Here is a 26,191-nt window from a genome sequence, read left to right as displayed (position 1 = left end):
CTGCTAGGTGTACCAGTAATTCAGTTGCAAGTAAGCTAATGAAGAAATTAAATCACTTGCCTTTTTCTTGTCTCTTTCTTAAAGAGGTTGCATTTTATGCTGACAGTGCAGAGTTGATAAAATAGCAATTTTTGAAAAGCTTGCTCATTTAGCTACTCTCAGAACCCCTGCTGACATCACTGACATTTTCTCCAAATATGCAAATACTGTAAGTCACTTTCTAAGATGCATGCATATATTTCCAAAAATGTTATTATTTTATGATCAACTAGGCATAAATGCAGAGGCAGACTAGTTTGCTGGCTTTGTAATGCCACACTCATGAAATGACTTTTTTTTTTTTTAAATGAGATTTGGTGAGGATCTGTCACAGCCTCATAGATCTTTAAAGGTGAGTTATTCCTTTTTTATAGAGAGGGGGTTATTTTAAGGCCTTCCCATTATATAAACATAAAAATAGGAGGTAAAAGCCCGTAAGCCCAGCAAACTTAAATACCTGGGTGACAATGGCAATATTATCGTTAAACTCGACATACAACTTTTGAAATACAATGCAGATGCAGTAGGCACGAATACTATCTTATTTAAATGTCTGTATTAAGCACAACCACTCTCTGCTAAAAATGGGGAAAAAACAAACAAGTCATATTCATCAAAGTAATTGTGTAGGTACTTTCAGTACCAAAATGCCTAGAATGAAGGATTGAACTGCTAACGGCAGCAGTGACAGCCATGAATCATAGTAGGCTACTCCGGGGCCTTTACCACCATAAAACAAAAGATGTAGATGAAAAATGCTGCAATTAAGTGATTTGATTTCTGCCCCCTTTTTCCTACTGCATTCGTGCATGGCTGCACAGCAAAGATTGATGGGAAAAATTACTCTACGTGATCTCTGACAGAGCCTTGGAACAATTCTATAAGGGGGAAACATACAAATCACACCAGCTTTCTTGTATTCAAACAAAATAATACATATAAAGCAAATACTTTAGCCTATATCCAAAGCACCAAAATTTGCATGCACACATAAATTGTTGAGAAATGCTCTGCTATCAAAACCAAACTCATGGATTTTCCAGCTAGTTGGGTTATACTGATATTTGTTTAAATAAATATTCAATCAGTACTGCCGAGTGGCATCTTCAATATGTCTGTGCTCTGAGAACAAATTACAGATACAAATTTGTGGAAGTAAAACATTCTTATCTTTTATATCAATAAATTATTAATGAAAATACACATAAAATAAAATAATAGAAAATTTCATGGACTATTCAACTCCCCTGTCATTATAGTCATTTAGAGGGACATTTTTAATGGGTATTCACCACTCAGTTGGGGTCCCACATAGAAAAGAATCATACTTGAATACAAGGGACTATTTTATTGTGGTTGATATGTATGTTTAAAACATGCTAAATTTGCAACGCCCACTGAATAAAATAAACAATACTGCTAATATGAAGAAAAGATAACTCCTATTATCAGAGGCTAAAGTAAAATTATATGGGTTTCATTACCTGAGGAGAGAAGGTCACTCAGTCTCCATCCACTGTAAGATATGCACAGTCAATTTAACTTGAATTTGTGCAATAACATTGCCCCCTCCCCGGAAGGAGAAGAACATGTATATACTTGACTTTGTTATATGTACTGAGGCTGTATTTAAAGGCTGCTAGTATAGTCATGTTGAATTGGATACATTCTTACATTCTATCTGTAAACATTTATACATCTGTCTTTCAAATATTGGGGTGCTTTAAATTATGAATTAATGACAGCATTTTGAAAGACAGTAAACAGTTTCAATCCTACTATTTATTTATGTCTAGTAGAAACTTTCAAAAATACATTCTACTGAAATGTATTTTACTACAGCTGCTCAGGCAGTTACCCAAAAACAATGTGCTTAATTGTTGTGGTTATTTTGCTGTCAGCCACAATAGGAAACCTCAGGGTCCCAAGGCCAGAATTCATTAGTGGATTCTCTGACTTTAATAATGAGGAAATCTGTGAAATACTAGCACGGTTTGATGAAATATCACAGACTTGAAAATCAGGAGACCTGGCTCACCACTAATTAATATTAGGCTGAACCTCATGAAATCACTGTTTTTGTAGCCTAAAAATGGTTGAATATCACAATTATAAGTGGTTCAACCTATTTAGTTTCGTATAGGATAAGCACTCAGCTTCAATTTCTCAGGTATAAAATAGACAAAGTGAACATTTGCAATTCTTACCAGTAGGTATTCAATATGATTTGGTGAAATTTATATTTTTTATCTTTATCTGGTAATAATTCGTATACTTTACCAGCGATCATTAAATAAGTCAGCAACCTTTATCAGTTTACCAACCTATAAGGATTTATCTTAAGGAATCAAGGTAAATCTATAGAACAAATTCATTTAGTGAAATTTCCATAAGAACTCATTTAATTCTTTCTTTTATAAATGAGGTTTTGTGTATCTATTGGGACACTTACAATATTTTTCACTTTATTTTTAGTAGATTGTCTCTTTCTTATATAAAAAAAATATATAATTAGCAAAAAAAATGCCTGAAGACAATATGAAAATGTAAACATCATCATCATAGTAATAAATATTCTGTGACTGACCTTAAAATTTTGTTCCGAGCTTCCTGGCAGACTGAATAAAAAGGGAATAAGTGTTAGTTTTCTTGTCTTTCATCTTTTATATTTAGATTCTTAAGGTCAAGAGACATCTCTTATTCATTTAGATACTATGAAGTAGTCTCTTCCTTTTTATCCTGCCCCTTCTATTAACCATTTTTCTTTTATGGAATTTTTGGTAAGCAATTAAATAGATCAGTGTAGAAACTACATTCTATAGAAGGCTTCTATTATCATATTTTTCAATACTTCATACATGGGAATGTATGATTGTATATAGGGAAACTCCGGTACATACCAGAAATGGAAAAAAAAAAAAAAAAAAAAAAAAAACAAACCTTAAAATACTTGATCCCCCAATACCAGTACAATTAAGCTATTTTTGTAGAAGTAAACCATCGTTAGATATATACTATCCTAAGTATTTTAGATTATTTCAATAGTGTCAATGATAGTATCTACTAAAATCAGAAACAAAATATTTTCTATTCTCTTAATTTTTTTTACTAAGGTATGATTGGCATACAATAAACAACACATTTGAAGTGTAGAATTTGATAAGACTTTACATATGCACACACCCTTGAAACTACCACCATAATCAAAATAATAAGTGCATTCATCACACCTAAAAGTTTTCTTGTGCTCCTTTGTTGTCCCTCCCTCATATTTCTCTCTTCCCTACTGACCTATATCTGTCACTGTAGTTTAGTCTGTACTTTCTATAACTTTATATAAGTGAAATCATATGGTGTGTCTTTTTTGTCTGGCTTCTTTCATTCAATACAATGATTAATATTTTGAAATTAGTCCATGGTGTTTGTGTATATCAATAGTTCACTTTTTGTCAGTGCTGAGTTAGTGTTCCATTGTAAGAAAATATCACACTTTTTAAAAACATGTTCAACAGCTGATGAACACTTGTGTTGTTTCCAGTATGAGTTATTACAAAGAAAACTGCTATAAACATAATATCTTTTCTTTCAATATTGTTAAGACAACGAAAAGACACAGACTGAGAGAAAATATTTGCTAAGCATATATTTGAAAGGAGACTTTTATCCAGAACATATAAAGAACTCTCAAAATCCAGTAATAAGAAAACAAAAACAAAAAAGCCCATTATAAATAGGTAAAAGATTTGAACACATTACCAAAGAAGACATACAGATGGTATATAAGGACATAGAGGAAGACGGTCAAAATCATTAGTCATTAGGGAAAAGTAAACTTAAAGCACAAGGTGATCCCACCTATTGAAATGGCTAAAATTAATATAAGTGGCTATACAAAGTCTTGGCAAGGATGTAGATAAATTAGAAGCTCCCGTAAACTACCAGGAGTGTAAAATGGTATACCCTCTTCGGAAAACAGCTTGACAGTTCCTTAAAAAGTTAAAGATATATCTATCATATGCTTCCAAAATGAATTATTTTAAAACTGATTTTACTAAAAGATAATTCTTAGCAGGCTAGAGGCTAGAAGTATGCTCCTTGCTTGGCATAATCTCTGTTCCCACCCCTTTTAACAATTTAAACATAAATATCCTTCATATGCCATTAATTTCCAGTTTTACATGTATATCACAGGCTTTGCCATTGAATGCTAAACTTGAATATCCAATGCTTATTTTATTAATAGTAGTTCTTACTGGCCAGGGGTGGTGGTTCACACCTGTAATCCCAGCACTTTGGGAGGCCAAGGTGGGTGGATCACCTGAGGTCAGGAGTTGGAGACCAGACTGGCCAACATGGAGAAACCCTGTCTCTACTAAAAATGCCAAATTTGCTGGGCGTGGTGGCGCATGCCTGTAATGCCAGCTACTCGGGAGGCTGAGGCAGGAGAATCACTTTAACCCAGGAGGCAGAAGCTGCATTGAGCCAAGATCGCATCACCGCACTCCCACCTTGGAGACAGAGTGAGACTCCGTCTCAAAAAAAAAAAAAAAAAAAAAAAGTAAAGTAGTTCTTACTTATGCTTCCCTATCTGACAAAACAGTACAACTCTCCACCTAGTGGGTTAAGCCAAACTTCTAGGAATCATATCTGATGTTTCCCTTCTTTCACTACTCATTATTGTTCCCCATAGACAACCAATTAACAAAATCTGTTGTCTCTAGCCCAAAAACGTGTCCAGAATCTGTCTAGTTCTCACTTCCATGGCTACTTCTATAGTTCAAATTTCCATTGCCCCTCATTACATTGCTACAGTAAATTCCTAATAGCCATTTTTATTTCCACTCACAATCGTAACCTCTGCAGTCCATAGTTCCTATAGCATTCAGAATATTCTTTGTAAAACCTAAATCAGTTGTTGTTACTCCCCTTCCTAAATCCCCCAATGCTTTTCTTTACCATTTGGAATAAAATCCAAACTCTACCATTATCTAAGTTATCCATCATGTTTCTGGCTCTCTCATACCCCACACAACTCCCAAACTGCTCTAGACACCCTAACTTTCTTTATGTTCCTTAAAATCTCCAAGCTCATTCTCACCTTTGGATCTTTGCACTGAACCTCGTGCCGCCAGGCCTTTCTTATGCCTGATTTTTGTCATTTGGATGTCAGCTCTAATATCTCTGCAGTGAATATTCCTTGACTACTGAATCTAAATTAGCACTCCTTCATTACATCTATGCCATTGTCTCATTCCATCACCATGGTATCTTATTAATGCATTTATTTGCTTGTGTGTTGTCTATCTCACTTCATCTAAGACATTATCATTATTACCAAAATATTGAAATCTTGTCAATATTTTTTATTTTATATCAGGAATAATATTTGGCAAATAGGGGGCAGTCAATATTTATTGAATGAATTTTTTTGGAGGATACGTTTGCACGGAAATTAAAGGTGATTTTATTCCCAAAATCACTTGTTTATGTTTCTTTGTATCTTTTTTATTTGTTTTACTTACACGAAAAATGAAAAAGTGAGGAATATATTCAAAAAAAGAAAAAGGAGAGAAATGCTACATTGGAATGGAAAATTTTTCATAAAATAATAATTTTGTCATAATTGGAAGGTTAGAGAACTGTTGCTTGATATGACAATCATTCTGGGGAAGAACACTAAAGCATAAAGCAAGCACTCATACTGCAGTCTTCTGTCTCCATCAATCAAGTTTATAGCAGCCACATGTAGCACCACCAGATGCTGAAATTTTTAGCGCCTAGAAAAATCTCGGATTTTATACTAGACAGTCGCTAACTGGGGGTGCACAGCAAGTCACATTACTGCCCCCTAATCCACAGGGCTTAAATAAAGTCTCTTTGGTCAGCATCTATAACCCTAGGAACAAATATTCCTTTTGACTACATCTAGGGGCTTTGGGTGTCATCTAGTCTTATTAAGGGGAGAAAAATGACAGAATCCTACAAAAAATAAATTTTCATTTCTATCTTAATGGTGACACTATCCTGGAAAGTCAGCCTCTTCCTTTCAAAATAGTGGTTAATGGCAACATTCAAAAGAAAATAAAATGGCCCAATCAGGCAGAGGGTATGAAAAATGCAACTAGCAAAATCAGTGGCTTAGGTGACTGGTTGGGCGTGGTGGGATTTTAAGTAAATAAGCCTCCTTAAAGTACAGTCAGCCACAGAGCACACCAGCTGGAGTAAAGAAATGGGAAACACAGAGCAGGAGCATGCAGCAGCCACAAGAAAAGCAAGACACAAAAGGAGCCCAGAGACAGTGGCCTCTAAGAGAGAAAGTGATGGAGAGCAGCCCATTTAGTGTGCCATTACCAGAAGGAGAAAGTGTGTAGGAAAAAGTGAAAAAAGGCAAATATCTAGCAATGAAAACAGCAAAGGCCTTGAATTGCTAAAAATGGAACACAGAAAAAAAGTCACCCATACATTTCCTCTATTGTAGGTGGGAAAATCGCTAGAAGAAGTCTTTTGAGAAATCCAAGCATAATTCATTGTATAAGGAGAGTTTAAAGGAAGGAATTAGCACCTATACCACACACTGTTGGTTATGTTTAACTTAATTGATTCATAAATATGGCCATTAGTTAATAGATGGTGTCAGATCTGTTTATCCACTACATAAACCCATTTTTAAAAATTTAAGCTTTGATTTATAAACCTAATCAGATAACTGATTATTTCCCATATACTAGAGCTCTGAATAGTAATCAAGTGCTGAGAAGAAAAAGCAGATTATTCAGATTATTCTCTTTCTTTCTCGTTTTGTTTGTTTGTTTTCCTATAGGATTTTGCTTCGTTGCCTAGGCTGGAGTACAGTAACATGATTATGGCTCAACCTCTTGGGCTGAAGCGATTTTCTTGCCTCAATCTTCTGAGTAGCTGGAACAGGTGAACACCATTATGCCCAGCTAATGTTTTTAATTTTTTGTAGAGACAGGTTCTCACTGTGTTGGCCAGGCTAGTCTCAAACTCCTGGCCCCAAGCAATCTTCCAGCCTGAGTTCCCAAAGTACTGGCATTAGAGGCGTGAGCCACTGTGCCCAGCCATATTACTCTTGATTTGATCTGCTATAACCCAACTTCCCTAACAGAGTGGAGGGAGAATAGGATAATACATTGAAGAGTGGAATCAACCTAAATGCCCATCAACAGTTACTGGATAAAGAAAATGTGATACATATACACGATGAAATACTATTTAACCATTAAAAGAGAACAAGATCATGTCCTTTGCAGAAACGTGGGTAGACCTGGAAGGCATTATCCTAAGCAAACTAAGGAATAGAAAGCCAAATACCGCATGTTCTTACTTGGAAGTGAGCGCTAACCAACGAGAACACATGGACACAAAGAGGAGAACAACAGACACTGGAGTCTGCTTGAGGGTGAAGGCTGGGAGGAGGGAGAGGATAGGAAAAAATACCTTTCAAGTATTGTGCTTATTACTTGGGCGACAAAATTATCTACACACCAAACCCCTGTGACACACAGTTTATCTATATAAAAAGCCTGAACATATACCCTTGAGCCTAAAATAAAAATTTTAAAAAGAAACAATAAATAAACTGAAAAATCATGAGAATGCATGAACAAAAATGAAAAATACAAATGATAAATGAAGTACACTGGTGTTTATTGTTTTTAATACAGAATAGAAAGTATAAAAAGTATCTTACCACAAAGAAAATATGAAAGTGGATAGGCTTTTCTTAGGGGATAAAAGTAACCTAAACTCTCTGAGAGATTGAGAAATGTTTCCTTTCTCTTGAGTGTCTGAGTGCTTATAGAGGAAGGAGAAAACCGATCTAGTTAGCCAGAATAAAACAATGTTATTAAAAGAAAAGACATTTCAGTCTTCATTAGTCCATTTTCATGCTGCTAATAAAGACATACCTGAGATTGGGTAATTTATAAAGGAAAGAGGTTTAATTCACTCACAGTTCATCATAGCTGGGAAGGCCTCAGGAAACTTACATTATGGTGAAAAGGAAAGCAAACATGTCCTTCTTCACATGGCAGCAGCAAAGAAAAATGCCAAGCAAAAGCGGGAAGCCCCTTATAAAACCACGAGATCTCGTGAGAACTCACTATCACAAGAACAGCATGAGGGTAACTGCCCCCATGCCTATACTACCTCCCACTGGGTCCCTCCCACAACATGTGGGGATTATGGGAACACAATTCAAGATGAGATTTGGGTGGGGACACAGCCAAAACATATCACAGTCATTGATATAATATCTAGAAAATAGCCTTAGGCTCACACACAATATTTTAAGTGGGTTCTTATATCCTTTTCCCATCCTCTTTGAACTGAGATTCCCAAAGGATAATCTCTGAGAATACTTTTCACACAGATTCTTTAGCAAATATATTCTGACCTCATCCTTCAGAGAGAAGTCTTTTCAAAGGTAGCAAGGGTCTAAAATACACCAATTAAATTTACCTATCTCTCTCTATACATCTATCTATCTATCTATCTATCTATCTATCTATCTATCTATGTTTTTAAAAGGGCTTTAAAAATCAGATAGCTACAAAAACCAAAGGGATAAAGTAGAATTTACCCAGAGTGTCAGAATATGAATATTGATTTGGGAAACATACATCAAACACAAGCAAAAGATTATCTTAATTTCTATAATTGTTCACTAAAAGTTCCAAATTGATTCAATTCATTTTTTATATAGTAAAATAACATCTACTCACAGTCAATTGGGTACAAACATATTCAATAATCACTCAACAAACATTCACTCAAAAGTTTCCTTTATGCAGGATGTGTTTGGCCTTATGCTCAAGGCCATCATTCCCTTGGAGAGCAAGAAAATAACTTTGATCATGTTCTATATCTTATAAACTGCAATATAACATTTATATTCCCAACATGGACATGAAGCCCCAAGACAAAATTCTACTTTTGATCTCAGATTATTCCTCAAAACTACTCAGGCTTTACTTTTTAAATGTATTCTGGTATATAAAATTTAAGGTTTTTGAGAACTTCAAATAGATGTAATGAAAAAACATTATTCAATTAGTTTATTTTAATATATTTGACCCATGATATTCAAAATACTACTTAGTGGTTTTGTTTTTTTAATTTAGAGACTCAGAGATTTAATAGTATGCAACTTCTTCCACTAAAATATAAAACCATGGTCGTATTCATTACACTTACATAGATCTTTCCAATAGTATGATGTAATTACTATTTTTAAGTTAATATTTCTTAAAATATGATGTTTTAAATGGCTGTAGGGAAATAAAATTTTAGCTTCTAAAATTCATTATTTTAAAATTTACTATACAATATCAGGAGCTAATTTGAAGTTATCGGCCAAAATGCACATATTTTTTTCTAGTCACATAGTCTAACTGTACAATAAAATATAGAATATCATTTTCTCTCAAGCATTTCTTGATAATAAGTTATATATAAACCAATCTTGTATGAGTAAATGGATAATGCTAAAATTTGATCTTTTAAAATTAAATATACTTAACAGAGAATATAATACGAAGTAGATCAATCTTTTAAGATATTTTAAGTAGGAATAAATAGAAATAAAACTCTACAGCTTAACTTTTAAAATATTCCTCTATCAATTAAACAAATTGTCTTTATTTAAAAATATTTTGCTCATTTTTTCAGTCATTAATTTTCTAGGTACATTTAACTGCACCCTGTATTTCACCTGGAAAAAGCTAAAAGTATATACATTTTTTTAAGAAAGAATAATTAACTTCCTTGAAAATAATTTCCCCTTCTTTCTAAAAAAAACACAATGAATGCTGAATACTAGTCTACAAAATAATGAAATTTAAAATGTAACAAGTATCTTTGTATTTCACCAAATAGTATATGGGTTTTATGACTATATTTTTTTAAAATTTTAGGATAACACATTTAAATTATAAGATATAGGTACATTATTTGCACATTGAAATTATGAGTGACAGATTAACCTTATATGAAAGATTTACACATGCCTTGGACAAGAAATATTAACAACATTAATAGCTACCATTTATTATGTGCCCACTAAGTCCCAGGCCTTATCCTAGGCCCTTTGCATATATCATTATTAATAGTCACAACATTCCTGCAAGGTATAGGTTATTTTTTCATTTTTACAGCTGGTGCAACTGTGATTCAGTCCAAGTAAGCACTTGCCTGAGGCCAAACAAGTGGAAGAGCTGGAATTCAAACTCAAATCCCTATCAATTCTGTTTAGAAGCCTATGACTTTATTCATCTATGATAAATTATGTGTAAATATGTTTCCTATTTTTTCAAAATTCACTATCAATTAAAATGTTTCCAAAAGCGACATCTGACAACAAAGCAGCCACAGGCTTCATTAAGGTATTGAGGCATTTGGGAACCACGCTGCTGATATTAACAATCCTCAAAATTTAAACTTTGAAACTTCACCATTTGTAGTAGGATAATCATGTTTGTTGAGAAAGAAGTGATTTCACCTTCATTTTCAAACATCTGTTTAAGAGTGTCTTTTAGAAACAAGGTGTAGCTGAACCATGATAACTATTGTGTAATATAATACCCAGCCCAAATGAAGGTTGCACTTGTGCTTAATAATAATGTAAATTTTTGTTTTTGATTTTGTTTTTTGAAACAACACCTCACTCTGTCACCCAGGCTGGAGGGCAGTGGCCCAGTCTCGACTCACTGCAACCTCTGCTTCCTGGGTTCAAGAGATTCTTGTGCCTCAGCATCCTGAGTAGCTGGGATTACAGATGTGTGTCACCATGCCTGGCTACTTTTTGTGTGTTTTTTGCAGAGATGAGGTTTTGCTATGTTGGCAAAGTTGGTCTTGACTTCTGGCCTAAAGAAATTCGCCCATCTCAGCCTCCCAAAGTGCTGGGATTACAGGCATGAGCCACTGCATCCAGCCCAAAAATGTAAACTTTAGTTGAATGCTTACTGTTGGTAGCTAAGTGCTTCAAATGCATTATTTAACTTTTACAACATCCTTATGAGGAATCATCTTTTGATTTTAAAAGTAAATAAACTGAAGCACAAACACTATGAATCCATTTACCCACAGCCAAGCAGCTAATAAATAGGAAGGCTAATTTTAGACTTCAAATTTGCTCAGCTTCAAAGTCTAACATTCATAACGTCTACCTTGCTCTACGCACAGTGGTCTTTAGAAATGAACATCATTAAAATCTCTACACAAGGAAGGGGGTTTGGGCCTACTAGGACTGCATCAGTGGACTGAGCCTATTAAAAGGAGGGCTACAACCTTGTCCTGGCTTCTTACCCCATTTCAACTCAATAATTTATTTCTTCACTTGGAAAGTAAACCTAATGTATTAGGTAGTCTCTAAGATCCATTTAAGTAATACACTTTTTAAGATCCTGTTAGTGTCTTTCCTTTCTGTAACGGAACAGTGCCACTAAAACTATCTACAAGGGTTTGTTAAGGTTTTGCTATCATTTCTATCTCTTCCCATGGGCATTTTAGAGGTTAAGTGAACTATGTGTATTAGAAGTCATATATGTGTGATTGGAGTCACAGAGCGCCGGCTCCTGTCCCTGCTCTGCTAAGGCATGTGTAACCTTAGGGAAGTAGCACAAACTGTCTAAACTTCAGGTGTGGGTGGTTAGTTTTTTTTTTTAATCCATAACCTGAAAAAAATATTAGTATTTACCCCAAAGGACTGTGTGAGGCAGAAAATTAATGTCAAAGTGCTTGGCACAGAGTAAACTCAAGAGAACTTAGCAATGATTACTTTTTATTGTTATTGAATTATGAAACTGAGAGATGATGCTATGCAATTTATGTGAAATCACTTAAAATCACAAAAAGTTAATGAGGACAAAATATTCTCTGCTAATGCACTCTGATGAATTTAAAAATTATATTTATATGTATATGTGTGTATATCTCTCCATCTACATGTATAGATACATAGATATCTGGTGTTAGACACCCACTTAAAAATTCAATTTTGATATGTATTTTGGTTTCTTTTTTTCCTCAGTATTTTTAGATGGCATGGCTGACAAGACCAGCATCAGATATAGATAGAATGATAATATGCAAAAGCACACAGAATTCTCACATATATAAATGCCGTTATTTTAAGACATTTTGTGGAAACTACTAAAGTGGTGGGGATGGGACAATGATGCATCAACTGAATTAATCACTATCATCACTCTTCTAAAGAAAAAACAAAGCAAGTTCAGCACACTCAATCATCACAAACACGAGGAGAATGGAGTTGCATAAAACCAGGGCTGGGTCCCCTGTTCTCTGGTAGGCAATGTTAAAAATCTGCAGCCATTGTAGACTGCTCCACACTACCTAATTCTGAAATCTCTATTTATAAATACCAGAAAGGGAATTTTTTTGCCTACTTTTCAGCCATTTATTTATTTATTTATTTATTTGATTTCATTACAAAGAGAAAAAGGAACTGCTATAGGGCTGCAGAAAGTCCTGAAACCAGACATTTGAGCCTATCAATGAAGAATTCACCTGATGGAAAGAGTAAAAATGACATAGATCGTAAGTGTCAAAGACATGTCATTGAGAAAGGCAGCTTTCTTTTCACAAAAGCTGGCAATTCTAAGATGTGAGGTTGTCTGTCTCACCAAACCTCGGAAGTCAATGTAGGAGCAATTCCACATCATCTAGTTTTGTGCACATTTTTTCACAGATACAGTTGTTTGCCACTGATCCAAATGCATTTATCTCCCATGTACTGTTACTCAAGGATAACCCAGATACCAAGGATATCTTTATAAAAGACTATGAAAAACAAGCAACGGCTCCATAGTGACTTGCTTCAGCAAGAATTGGTATGAAAGTGGTAACATAATCAGTTAACCTCAGCAGCTCATATATCCCCCTAACCACTCAATTACCCGCAGTCTAATATTTCACCCTGTGATTTATTTAAAAATTTAGAAAAGTTAAAGAATAGGTGTATTGTGAATAGAAGGAAATATACTTGTAACCAATACAGCTGAGGAAATTTATAAGTAGATTAGGAATAAGTGGCTGATAGTGTGGATTTTTAAAAATTCAAAGTATTTTGCTCTTTATATATTTATATAACTTTGTATCTTTTCTCTCCATAGTATACTTTGCAAATACTATATAAAGATATATACTATATATAGATAAATATTGGGTTTGCCACTACAGACCACAAACAAACATAATACTGCAAAGATGAGACATGCTGAAGCAGTAACTGTTAGTAATTTTTCACAGGTATGTGTGAAAATAGAAAAAGAGAAATGACATAATGCAATTTAGTTCATTCATAGAGATTTAGGGATAAAGTACACTTATATGCTCAACACTCACAGTAAGATTGGGAAACAAATGAAGGGGTCTAAATATTAGAGGTGAGCCTACTATATTCTGTTTACCATCACATTTATAATACATATACTTTTATAATACCACGTGCATTTCTTATTCATGTATAATTTAGATCTGTATTACGTATGTGTATTTTATATATGCACATAATAAAAGTTTATTCCAGCATATAAGAATGAGCAAAAACAAAGGCAAATAAGCAGTTTCTAAACAAATATTATCATCAAAATGTACTGCATATGTAGTGTCTAGAGAGTATGACTCCAATTATAGATATCAGAGATAGCAACAGTCTTCTGTTTATACTATGTGAAACAGCAGAGAGATGATCACTTAGCTTTTGTTTTGGTTCCAAATCATTTTTTTTCAAGAAGTGTAATTAAAAAGTGCATTAATGCCACCAATTATGGCCTCCAAGGGACCAGAAACCCCATGTTACTCCGTGATGGAACACAACGGAGCTGCAAACATCCATTTACCATTATAATGCTCATTAATCCTGCCAAAAACAACTCATTATGGGACTTCAAGGAAATCATCTCATAGGCAAACACAGCACAAAATCTGTCATTGCATTCCTCCCAGTAAAGTTGCAGAGGTGGAAACTCTTCAATGTGTCTAATTTATGAAGCTGAAAACAATAATTTCACTTTTTATCAAGCTAAGACGTCTATGTGAAAGAACTGGCCTAAATTCTCTCACTCTTTTAGTAGTCTTAATAAAGAAATAGCATTGACTCAATAACTCAGTAATCTAAGCCTGCAAAACCTCACTTACCTACTTACCAAATTCTTCCAGAACCCAGTCTCATTTCATTGGACATCAGCACCATCAGGAGTTTTTCTCTCAAAGTAGTAACAAAAATATCGCCACATCCATTGTCATCTTTCTGGTTTGACCTAAAATTAAATGTAAATCCTCTCTCATTCATTAAAACGTTTATAAACTTTCTCATTCTTTAATCAATTGAACATATTGAAAAATGTCTGATTCTTTTTCAAACCTCAGCTCCAAAGAGGTGCTATACCCAGTAGGAGCTCTCTGAATGCTTGTTGGTGATTTCACTGTTACAGGAAAGTAGCCCTAAAGCACCCTACAGAAAATAAAATGTAGAATTCTCAATTATCACTATTAGATAAGCAATGATTGCAAAGAATTATTATTATCAAGGAGGTTTATTTTAAATACATTATCAATTTTTATGTTTTAAGACTAAAAACAAACCATGTATTCTGTCTTGGCAATACAGTATTTCTTCCGATGCTACAGGAGTCTTTGCCTGAGCAGAAATGATCTACTTAAGATGTTTAAAGGAGTTTTAGAAAAAAGCTTAATTACCAACCAATAAGCTAAATTAAAAATAATTTTCTTCTCTTTAATATTTTTTACAGTGTTTAAAAGAAATTACGAGAAGAAAATTTGTAAGAACATTTTTCTTCAGTGACTATATATTTCCTCTCATAAAATTACTGGAAAGTAAAAAGTACAGGATAATATACAGTACCTGAAATCTAATAATTGGCCATCCTCTATCACAATTGCTCTCCAGGAATTTCAACTAATCTTATATTTATATTTTGAAAAGATCATTTCATGGAGTTCTAATGTAATCAGTAGCAAAATTAGTTGAGATGGTTTGAATCAAAAGGGAAAAGAGGCCTAACATGACTTTCTCTACTGAAAGTAGATAGTTGGGGTAAAAGGTGAAGGAAAATATACAATTTATGCAGTGATGAAATAAAATATATTTCCTTATTGTTTCTTTTCAGTTTTCAGGGTTGGGAATTACATCTTGAGAATAGGTACAAAGCAGGTGCTACATGCTCTCACAGAACACAGAGTTATTTATGCAATTGCCAATCTTTTAGACTGTATAAGTCTACTTCTAGATGATAAGTCCTGGGAAAATTCTGTCTTTTTCACTACTGAATCATTAGCTTTTAGCATCATGTGGAAGATAATCTCTCAGTATCTAGGGAATGAACAAATCATTGAATATTACCAGGATAATAACCTGAAACATGCAAATATACACTTTGTGTCATTGCTGTATGTCTTTTTGTTTACCCCATCCTAAAAAGGTAGATCAGCTTCATATTCTATGTCCTGAACTATTAATGCTTTCTTTGAGAAAGTGCGTATGTTAAGAGCAAAAGCAAAGGTTTTCAAAACTAGGGGAAAAGAAAAAAAAAACACAACCTGGTTTCTGTTGATGGAAGAAAGTGTCCTGACCAAGAGAAGTAGGAGTAAGACAACTGGAAAATAAATTAATGTCTTAGGCTTCTCAGCTTTTGGAACCTCGTTTTACTCTCTGAATCTAGAGTCCTGGATGAGGTCTTATTCTGGAAGGTTTAAACCTTTAGAAGCTGGAAGGCTTGCTGAGAGCTGGAGAGGAGCAGATCCCTCTGGAGAGGAGCTAGACTGAGTGGGATACATGAGATGCTGGAAGAGCATTTCTGAATCTGCCAAGAGCTGATTGCCCTACTAGGGCAAGCAAAGAAAGGAAAAGAAGAAAATCTTGGCTTAGATTATAGCCCACCCATTACACAGTATATTCAACCTCAAATAAGACAAGGATCTCTTCATGATCCCACTTTGGGCCAGGACACCAAGAACTCAAATAGATTAATTATGATGTTCAAAAGAGGAATATAAAATTTCTTGTACTCTAATTTGTTGGACCAAAATTTATACTCGAACAGGACGAATGCCAAAAATTCACACTCCTATTTCTCCTTGCGGGTAGAATTTCAATATGGATCTTGCTTTATCAGACTAAAATTTGATTCAGTTGGAAACTAAAGTGAAGGCTGGCTAGTACTTCCATTTCCTTCCTCAGACTACCAGTAAATTAGTAGCTGTTTCTTTGATCACATCCTTGATTCCAGGAAGGGATAAAGTTAGATAGGAGGGCATTTTTCTTGTATGGTGTTTGAACCATAAGGAACAATGAATAGAAAATCCTCAATACTGTACCAGTTATATATTGGGTACTAAATCTTGAATAGGTATATGTGAGGTTAAATATGGAAAATATTTCCACAAAATTGGTATTTTGAGGTTATGAAAAATGAAATGGCTTCATATTTAACAAGCAAATGGAAGTGGGTCATGTTTGGATAGGTACCATATATTTACATTCTGGGACTTACTCTTTGGAACTTATAAGTGGACTTTTCTTAGGCAATTTTCTGTGAAACAAATTTTAAAATGTTTCTGACCTACCAAATTTTAAATGTCCTTGTATCTATTAAATTGTTATTTATGCAAGGAAGCTTTCTTTATTGTTTGTGGCTATGTATACTCAATTCCAAAACAAGTTAAATATGAATAATAATAAATAAAAAGAATCCTTTGTCTGCTGCATTTTACATGTTTCAAAAAGCTAATGTGCAGAAGGAAACTCATTTGCAATTTGAAAGTGGGCATTCTTTTGGATTAGAACAATCAGTTCATGAGAAGTGTTCGAAGTACCAAGTACTATGTGTTTCCTAGGGTACACAGTATGGAATTTCCAAATTTCTCTGAGGTGTGCAATCAATACTGTCACAAATGCCACCTCATTTCTGGATGGCCCAGGTAGAAATCTCTATCACTTCCAAAGATTTTAAAAATAATATTCAGCACTTTGTCATTATCAAAAGGAAATGTCACCCTCAAGGTGTTGTAAGAGAATGCAAAAATTTGCGTTTATTAATATAGCCTAATGTGGTTTTCTTTTGGATAAGTGTTCCAGAAATGAAATCAATAACTTCAACGATGTAAGTAACATATATGATAAATTCTCCATCAGCACATGCATGTGCGTGCGCACACACACACACACACGGTAGTGAAACATACCAGAAGGGAAGGAAGAAAAATTTACCACATCTTTAAACAACAAGAGCAAAAAGATCTGGCTGAGAACTTGTCTCCTAAAGTCCTGGAGAGACCAGTCATGCCACATGATCTCTTGTTAATTAAAAAAATCATGTGGTAAATGCACAAACATTACAGAAAACTTTCAGGGTTTGTTGTTTCATTGATAACCGTTATTACCAAGGCCAAGTTAAGACTAATGTACACTTTTATTTTAGAAAATAATTGCTAGGCCATTCCTGTTCTTCTGTTAGCTAATTCAAAAAGTAGTCTCCCATTCCCATTTCTCCTGCGTACCCTCACTACAGGTTTCATCATCATCATTAAAGCAACCTCAAAATAGATCAATAATCATCAGTATTGCTGCAAAATGTATTCAATAACAGGTTGAAAAGTATTGATGAAATATTTGCTGAATATCCTGCCTAAATATTTGGTCTTCCTTTGATAACGGTGTATTGAGTTTACCTGAGTTGACATACAGGATAACACTTTTCACAATTTTATTCCATATGCATCCAGGACTTGTCTTCATTTGACTTGACTCAGGTTCCTTCTGACCACTTTTCTAATTTCACACAACCCATTTTCCCAGGTGCTGATTTCTCTTCCACCCTGGGACAATCAACTGCATTATGTTTATAACACAAATATCCCTGGCTGACATATATCTCAATAATATATTTCAAATACCTGTGGAATATTATTTCTAGTGACATTAACTAGCTGACTTTCAGTTTTCAAAGATTTAATGCTACGGGTTACAAAAATGATATTTTATTGCCTGATATTTGATTCCATTGTTTTCACTCACCTATCAGCTTAATAACAGGACAATCTCTAACTCACCTCTGTAAGTCAGATGGAATCAGTTACCCTTAAAATTTAGACCTCAAAATTGTTCATGAAAAAAAAATAATTGTGGAAGAAAGGTTGTAAAATTTTTAATTATTTTACTACAAAAGTTTATCTTATTAAAAAAATAATGAAAACTATCATATGCTTCTTCTGAAATGGTTCAGAACATCATACAAAATATTATAACTTGGGGTAATCCTATAGTATGGAAGGTTTTGTCACTATCTTAGAGAAAATGAGAGACATAGTTTCAAAATCCAAAGGTACCCTAGCTGTAGACTTTGGCCTTGGCTTAACAGGTTTTATGATGTAAAAGGCATGAGGTGTACCATAAGACAATGTTCAAACAACTGAAGGCAATAAATAAGTGACACAAATGAGAAATTTATGAAATTCCAGTCAAGAGACACCCACCAAACCAATCTTTGGACAGAAGTTACAGAAAATAGCTATAGATGTTTTCTAAATTCTGAAAAGCTTAAATATTTAGTAATTCAAATGCTTTATCAAGAAACTAAGAATTTTAAGTAATTTTCAAACTTTATGAAATGAATTTTCATAATGAATGATTCACTACCCTGAATCTTTTGTGTTTCTTTTGGTCATGTGTGTCAGGCACTTGTTAGAGGCTCGGCAATGCTGGATACATTGAACTGAACTCTAATGATGAGATACAATTTATTAAATATAGCAGGAGGCAGAATAGCACTTAGGCAAGAGTAGACATCTTGAAGTTTTGAGTATTGGCTTTCCACTATTTAGCTGTCTAACCTTCAGGAAATTGCTTAACCTCTTTAGGTATCAGTGAATTTATCTGTTAAATGTCAACAATTACACTTTATTAAGTGAAGGATTCAGCGCATTAATTATATACATATCTTACACATAGTAAGAGCTCAGTATTACCTTGTATCATTTAGTGTGTTTACAAAGAATAAAAATATATAGATTCGTAATAGATAGGAAATAATGCAGGAATGCAAACATGTTGCCATAATAAATAAAATACAGCTTTAAAAAATTTTATTTCAGCATTTATATTTTGAAGTTTTACTTTTATTTTCTAACATAGCCATAATACGGTTTCAATCAACCACAAAAACGCTTATTTTTTCACATGTATACAGAAGTAATGGCACATATTTTATAAAGATGTTTATAATGTATCAAATAAAATAATAATTCAGTACGACCATTTGAAGGAACTCTATGTGAACACTTTTAGAAGAAAAATAATTTAAAAAATAATCACCCATCTAATGTTTAATTTGTAGAGCAATTTGAATATTGTTTCTCCTGCTATCTTCAAGGAAGTGTTATTCAAAGGATACTAAGTTTATGAATAATTCCTCGCTAGATGAGAAGGGACTTAGAAGGAGTATGAACAGTGCTCCCAGAGGTTATATGCTCAATTTCCTCAAGAACCTACAGCATTGGAAACGAGCTTCATTGATCAGAAATCCTGCTGTTGCATGTGCAAATACCATGGATGCTATGTGTCCTTTACTAATGTAGTGTCTTAGAGATGATGCACCAGTTTAGCTGGAGTGTCTAAGCATAGCCATGGGCATTGGTAGACTGAGTCACAGGATGTATCCTATGCATACCAGTTAACTGACTCTTCAAGCATGTCTCTGAACAGAGGGCTTGAATTTTTTCCTCTGGAATGCCAAGAAGACCAGCCTTTTTTTGGAAGATTGTGGTGGTAATTTCATTCTCCACTGGAATCATCCCAGAGATGAATGAGTTTTCCATCCAGAGGTAGATAAAGAATTAGAGGCTACTATACTCAGCTTCAATAATTTTCTTAATAGAAGAAGGAGAGAAGGGAACCCACTGGCTGAGCAATGGCAAAATGTGGCATCTGGCAGCAGTGTAAAGAGCTCCTCAGACTGGGAAAGAGTCCAGAGGATTTAGGAATTGTTGTTTTTATTTTTCCAAAATTTAAATATTATCTCTAATACGGCCTAATCAGTAAAGACATTGAAACAAAACAAAGTCAACCATATCATTCATAGGCCTTTTTTTTTTTCAAGTGCCTTAATATTACTTCACAGACTCAAAAGCCTTGGACTGTTTTATGATTAAAAGCTAATCATTTCTCTCCGGTGCTTTCACTGTTCCCAATACACAGAATATAGCAAGAAGCTGAATCTTAAGAATGAGTCTTTCTGTAAAGTGTCTCAATTATTAAGAATGAAGACATTTGGTTAGTAGGACTTCCATGTAATGAAAAGAGGCTGAGAAAACTAAAGATTGAAAATAACAGCTGAATATAAGAAAATGTCATTTTTAAATTATCTTTACAGCTATGGGCTGAAAGTTATTGACTTTGTCCAAACTTTCAAATACAGGATCCTTAAGTTGCAAAGCAATAAGAAGCATAATAGCTTTAAAGATATCAAAAAGGCCTTTTGCTCATGATATATGCAGCACAGTAAAGTAACAAAAATATAGATCTACTCATCTAAATGAATGAAACATATACAGTGAAGTTGTAGTATCTGATGCCAGATATTGATCAGCAAGAACATAATGAATTGTATGATCTATAAGACCATAATCCTGCTATTAATCTGCCTTTCGGGTCATAATCACATACACTTCAAAAAGCTAAACCAAATAGCAATATGTTCTTCAATTGAATTCAAATTACTGAAATTATATACAAATTAATGTTCACAATTATCCTATAAAAACTGAATATATTTAAATAACGGTATCAGATTGACTATAAGAGGAAAGAAATGCCATCTTCTCTGTATTGATCAACTTTATACAAACAAACACATTGGCATGTTTGGATTTTAAAAGGTTCATCTACATTTATTATCTTCCCCACCAGCACAGATGTTAAAAATATACTTTAATACTGATAATGTTCCCATTATGCTGCTCCCAAAGGATAACTTTTATTTACTGCCTTGGAAAATTCCAAGTATTAATAGGTTATTAATTTATGTAAGTATGCATTGCTACAAAGGTGAAAGTGTACTTCATCGTCAATTTATAGTAGCCAGTGAGTTGAGAAACTGTGTTGCTTTTATAGATTTCATAGGTTTTCTGGTATAACTCTATGCCTTTAGCAGGACTGTCTCCAAACCATATCAGTTAGAAAAATACCTATTACATTTTAATAGGTTTATAAAGATATGACTTATTGAGATTTTACTATTTTAAGTGTCAATAATATCACAATATAATTTTTCTTTCTTTCCTTTTCATACTCTTGTTCCCTTTTGCTCACCTGCCCTATTCTTAGGATAAAAAGAAAAAAAAAAAAATCAACAACCATGAAAAGCAAAACTTTACTGTTATCATAAATATCCTTTATAAGTTCAAATTTTTGATTTTAAATTTTTCCAAACTGTTTCATGACTTGTTCTAAAAATTAATTAATTTAATAACTTTTTATTGTTTTATTATTTATATCCTGCAGTGTCTCAAATTTTGTCTCAAATTTACTTATATGCAATTTAATAATCTTTTATCTTTAGTCACTAAAATGGGATTTTTCACTGTCTCCTATAACAACTAATTATTGGGACAAATAATATTCACTGTGGAAATTCTTCCTTCATTCTTCTTCTCTGTAGTTTTTAGGATTTTTTTTCCTTTTCTGTGCACATAAGCAATTAGTCACAGTAAGAAACATCCATACTTCTGAAGACCAACAAGATTTCAATCAGCTCATCTTGAATTTTGCACCAGTTTTAGTCATGCAAGCAACTACTAGCCTAGTTCTCTTTCCCTCACATATTATGAAGCTTAAAATTAAAAAAAAAAAGTTTAAGTAGTACAACATATATTAACTACAATGAAAGTGCTGTTTCTAGATTTCTAACAATGAGTACCCCATGTGGCTTAATATTAAAAATACATTCATATTTATATTTCTGTTTTTTACAAAATTATGTTATAAAATTAATTATGGTGCAAGTAATATGTTTTATTTGAGTCATATAATAACTCATGCTTGAAATATTACACATGGCTAAAATTTTCTCTTGGGAATTTAGGAACAGGAAATGCAAGTCACTAAGATATAATAAAAGAAGAAATATACTAAGTATTAGTAAATAAGCAAAACAAGATAATATTTTTTTATTTTTTTTATTTATTTATTCTTTATTATTATTATACTTTATGTTCTAGGGTACATGTGCATAACGTGCAGGTTTGTTACATATGTATACTTGTGCCATGTTGCTGTGCTGCACCCATCAACTCGTCAGCACCCATCAACTCGTCATTTACATCAGGTATAACTCCCAATGCAATCCCTCCCGCCCCCCCCCCCCATGACAGGCCCCGGTGTGTGATGTTCCCCTTCCCGAGTCCAAGTGATCTCATTGTTCAGTTCCCACCTATGAGTGAGAACATGCGGTGTTTGGTTTTCTGTTCTTGTGATAGTTTGCTAAGAATGATGGTTTCCAGCTGCATCCATGTCCCTACAAAGGACACAAACTCACCCTTTTTTATGGCTGCATAGTATTCCATGGTGTATATGTGCCACATTTTCTTAATCCAGTCTGTCACTGATGGACATTTGGGTTGATTCCAAGTCTTTGCTATTGTGAATAGTGCCGCAATAAACATATGTGTGCATGTGTCTTTATAGCAGCATGATTTATAATCCTTTGGGTATATACCCAGAAAAATCCTCAATAAAATACTGGCAAACCTGATTCAGCAGCATATCAAAAAGCTTATCCACCATGATCAAGTGGGCTTCATCCCTGGGATGCAAGGCTGGTTCAACATTCACAAATCAATAAACATAATCCAGCATATAAACAGAACCAAAGACAGGAACCACATGATTATCTCAATAGATGCAGAAAAGGCTTTTGACAAAATTCAACAGCCCTTCATGCTAAAAATGCTCAATAAATTCGGTATTGATGGAACGTACCTCAAAATAATAAGAGCTATTTATGACAAACCCACAGCCAATATCATACTGAATGGGCAAAACCTGGAAAAATTCTCTTTGAAAACTGGCACAAGACAGGGATGCCCTCTCTCACCACTCCTATTCAACATAGTGTTGGAAGTTCTGGCTAGGGCAATCAGGCAAGAGAAAGAAATCAAGGGGATTCAGTTAAGAAAAGAAGAAGTCAAATTGTCCCTCTTTGCAGATGACATGATTGTATATTTAGAAAATCCCATTGTCTCAGCCCAAAATCTCCATAAGCTGATAAGCAACTTCAGCAAAGTCTCAGGATACAAAATCAATGTGCAAAAATCACAAGCATTCGTATACACCAGTAACAGACAAACAGAGAGCCAAATCATGAATGAACTTCCATTCACAATTGCTTCAAAGAGAATAAAATACCTAGGAATCCAACTTACAAGGGATGTAAAGGACCTCTTCAAGGAGAACTACAAACCACTGCTCAGTGAAATAAAAGAGGACACAAACAAATGGAAGAACATACCATGCTCATGGATAGGAAGAATTAATATCGTGAAAATGGCCATACTGCCCAAGGTTATTTATAGATTCAATGCCATCCCCATCAAGCTACCCACGAGTTTCTTCACAGAATTCGAAAAAACTGCTTTAAAGTTCATATGGAACCAAAAAAGAGCCCGCATCTCCAAGACAATCTTAAGTCAAAAGAACAAAGCTGGGGGCATCACGCTACCTGACTTCAAACTATACTACAAGGCTACAGTAACCAAAACAGCATGGTACTGGTACCAAAACAGAGATATAGACCAATGGAACAGAAAAGAGCCCTCAGAAATAATACCACACATCTACAGCCATCTGATCTTTGACAAACCTGAGAGAAACAAGAAATGGGGAAAGGATTCCCTATTTAATAAATGGTGCTGGGAAAATTGGCTAGCCATAAGTAGAAAGCTGAAACTGGATCCTTTCCTTACTCCTTATACGAAAATTAATTCAAGATGGATTAGAGACTTAAATGTTAGACCTAATACCATAAAAACCCTAGAGGAAAACCTAGGTAGTACCATTCAGGACATAGGCATGGGCAAAGACTTCATGTCTAAAACACCAAAAGCAACGGCAGCAAAAGCCAAAATTGACAAATGGGATCTCATTAAACTAAAGAGCTTCTACACAGCAAAAGAAACTACCATCAGAGTGAACAGGCAACCTACAGAATGGGAGAAAATTTTTGCAATCTACTCATCTGACAAAGGGCTAATATCCAGAACCTACAAAGAACTCAAATAAATTTACAAGAAAAAGACAAACAACCCCATCAAAAAGTGGGCAAAGGATATGAACAGACATTTCTCAAAAGAAGACATTCATACAGCCAACAGACACATGAAAAAATGCTCATCATCACTGGCCATCAGAGAAATGCAAATCAAAACCACAATGAGATACCATCTCACACCAGTTAGAATGGCAATCATTAAAAAGTCAGGAAACAACAGGTGCTGGAGAGGATGTGGAGAAATAGGAACACTTTTACACTGTTGGTGGGATTGTAAACTAGTTCAACCATTATGGAAAACAGTATGGCGATTCCTCAAGGATCTAGAACTAGATGTACCATATGACCCAGCCATCGCAAAACAAGATAATATTTTAGATATCTGTTATCTAAAATAATCATAGGTCTTTTAAACAAAAACACCTAAAAGACAACTTCATACTTCATGAAGTATGAAGGTAAGAAAACACTTTGTACGTCATTTATTGACAGGTAAAAGTGCATAAGCTTTGACATTTATTGACAGAAAAAGGAATATAAACTTCACGAGAGTAAACATTTTGTCTGGTTTGTTCACTGATGTATTTCCTAGCACCCAGAATACTGTTTGGCACTCATTCAACAAGTATGTGATGAATAAAAGGAAAGTATATTTTTCTAAGGAAACATCTTCTTCCTACCTCTTTCACTGTCTTCCTTTACTCTTTCAGTTCTTGCATATTGGATTTATTTTATTCCCCCCCTCTTTTTTTTGAGACAGAGTCTCACTCTGTCGCCAGACTGGAGTGCAGTGGTGTGATCTCAGCTCACTGCAACCTCCACCTCCCAGGTTCAAGCAATTTTCCTGCCTCAGCCTCCCGAGTAGCTGGGACTACAGGCATGCGTCACCACACCCAGCTAATTTTTTGTATTTTTAGTAGAGACGGGGTTTCACCATGTTGGCCAGGATGATCTTGATCTCTTGACCTCGTGATCCACCCACCTTGGCCTCCCAAAGTGTTGGGATTACAGGCATGAGCTACCTCACCCAGCCTATTTTTACTTTTTTACCTGTGGGCCTCTTCCCTTCCTCTTCCTTCTAGATAATTGCTCTTCACTCTTCACTCTTCACTCTTCACTATGCAGTTCTATAGTCATTACCTTAGGGGAATCTTCCCTGATCCAAAAAACCAAGGTAGCTTTTGCCCTTTTTTTTCTCCCATATCATTTTGATTTCCCTTTTAGTGAAATTCGTCACTTTGGTAATAATTGTTTTAAAGCTTGTGCTCCTCAACTAGACTATAAGCTCTATTAAAGAATGCACTGTATCTAACCTATTTTCTCTTCAAACTTAGGACCATATACCTGGAATGTGATCAGTTTTCAACAACTATGTGATAGCTAGATAAAGGAAGGATGGAAGGAACAAAGGGAGAAAGGAAAGTAGGGGTGGAAGGAAGGGAAGAAGAGAGGGAGGGAAAGGGGGAGGGAGGAAGGAACAGAGGGACGATGGGAATGAGGGAGGAAGAGACATACTCATCTTTCTATATTCCTGTGAAGGTTTATTCTGATGTTGCTTTTGTTTGCAAAGATAGCTATTATAATGCAGTGGGCCAAATAACTAGTCCACTATAGAAATAACTGACACAGAAATAATTACTAGGGTCCCAAACAAGTAGAAGAAAATCAAGTTAGAAAAAAGCAATGTGGATACTATTTGACTTCTTAGAAATTCATTGGTAAGTGTAAAGTATGTAGCTCACAAAAATCAGCACGCAATATGTCACGACAACATGAACAAAAAAAAAACAAATGAACTATACATACATATATAATTTATGTCTTGT

The sequence above is a fragment of the Chlorocebus sabaeus genome, chromosome 13 (assembly GCF_047675955.1).
Source record: "Chlorocebus sabaeus isolate Y175 chromosome 13, mChlSab1.0.hap1, whole genome shotgun sequence".
NCBI lineage: Eukaryota > Metazoa > Chordata > Mammalia > Primates > Cercopithecidae > Chlorocebus > Chlorocebus sabaeus.
Note: the sequence above shows the minus strand (reverse complement) of the source record.